At 38.8% G+C, this 2,044-nt stretch overlaps 1 pseudogene; it reads right to left on the minus strand.

Annotated features, from left to right (window-relative positions):
• Window positions 1-696: 696 nt before the first annotated feature.
• LOC117800740 lies at window positions 697-1,644 on the minus strand (annotated as a pseudogene).
• Window positions 1,645-2,044: the final 400 nt, after the last annotated feature.

Consider the following 2,044-nt stretch of genomic DNA (forward strand, 5'->3'; position numbering starts at 1 on the left):
ATAACATGTCATAGAGAACAGGCCATTATTTTTTATGGATGCTCACTGTTTGAACAGTTGTGATTGTAAAATTTCTTTCTTCTTACCAAACCAGAGTGTGNTGGAACAAACAAATCTAAAATTTGTATGGAACAAGGAAAGACCTTGAATTGCCAGGAGAATGTTGAAAAATAAAACCAAAGCTGGGGGCATTGCGGTAACTGACTTCAAATTTTATTACAAAGCTGGATCACCAAGACTACTACAGAACTTTTAAGGATAAACTAATGATATAATGAAAATAATTTCTTGAAACACAAAGTTAGTTCATTTGCTGTGAATGTGTTCAAGAGAAAGCAGGATGCCTTATTTGAAATTTGCTATAGAAAGAATAACAGGTCATAGAGAACAGGCCATTATTTTTTATGGATGCTCACTGTTTGAACAGTTGTGATTGTAAAATTTCTTTCTTCTTACCAAACCAGAGTGTGGACTTAGATGTGAGGAGTATTTCATAATCAGCAATGTCAGAATTTAACTCACAGGGAATGTATGAGCCAGGCTGGCATTATGAGGGAAGCTACTAGTTTGAGGGCAGAAGTACAGAGAAAAGTAAGGAAATCAGCTGCATTATATTAGAGTGCATGGGACAAGTCATGATATACACTATCACATTTGATATCTGTACAGATTAAGGAATTAGCCAAAGCCCTCAATTCATCTTTTGCTTTCTGAGGTGATTTTGATATGCCAGAGCTTTCTCATGGCATTTTTCACTTCTGCATTCCTCAGTGTGTAGATGAGTGGGTTGAGAAAAGGGGTCCCAATGGTATAAAATACGATCACCATCTTGTCCATGGGGAAAGTGGGTGGGGGGCGTGTATATATGAACATGCATGGACCAAAGAATAAGACTACAATGATGATATGAGAAGTGCAAGTAGAGAGAGCTTTTTTCCTCCATTCTCCACTATGGTTTCGCAGGGAATGCAAGATGACAATGTATGAGATCATCAGAGTCACAAAACTGCCTGTGCAAATGGACCCACTGTTAGTCGCCCATTCTAGGTTGATCAGATAGGTGTCCATGCAAGCAAGTTTCAGCAAGGGCTGCAAATCACAGCAGTAATGATCAATCAAATTGGGACCACAGAAAGGCAATTTCAAGGCCAGGGCAACCTCGACTATAGAACGGATAAAAGACCCTATCCATGCAATAGCAATCAGGATGGTGCAGACCTGCTGTCTCATGATGGTTGGGTAATGTAACGGCTTACAGATGGCCACGTAGCGATCCACGGCCATGAGGATGAGCACAAAGACTCCATGGAGCCAAAGAAATGTAGTGCAAAGACTTGAGTCATGCACTCATTGTAAGTTATGATTCTTTGCGCAGAGAGTGAATCCACAATTAGTCTGGGGGCTGTGGATGTTGAGAAGCAGGAATCAGCAAGGGACAAATAAAATAGGAAAAAGTACATGGGGCCCCNTGTACATGGGGCTCCCAAGTGTCCGGCTGGACTTGATGGTCATAATAATAAGCAAATTCCCCACCATGATTCCCATATATAAAATGAAGAAGATTATAAATACCATTTTCTTTTTCATAGGATCTTGGGTTAATCCTAAGAGTATGAACTCAGTTACGCTGTGATTTTGCTGCATTATTTCAGGCAAAGTGGAGAAAGCGCAGGTTAGAAACAAGTAATCTGCAAAGAAAGAAATATTATGAAATGAATACTCCATTTGGAGGTCAAATCCATATGCTTGATATTGGAAGTGCCACATACCTGTGTGTTACCCCTACACACTGGTTGTTTTTCTCTGAATAAAGTGGAAATGATAACATCTTATTCACCATGTATTCACGTGATTGTTTATGAAAACAATGAAGTATATTAATAATGAAAGAGTACCTGTTTCTTCAGGCATACTAAACATTGATTTAGGGGATTTGGTATGATAGGGTATCACTTTGAACTGAAAGTCTTTCTTTAGTTTATGGCAATATCCTTTTAGGTTAGAATGTTGCCAAATGGAGAAATCTCATGCATGAATTACATAA

The sequence above is a fragment of the Ailuropoda melanoleuca genome, unplaced genomic scaffold (genome assembly GCF_002007445.2).
Source record: "Ailuropoda melanoleuca isolate Jingjing unplaced genomic scaffold, ASM200744v2 unplaced-scaffold76348, whole genome shotgun sequence".
NCBI lineage: Eukaryota > Metazoa > Chordata > Mammalia > Carnivora > Ursidae > Ailuropoda > Ailuropoda melanoleuca.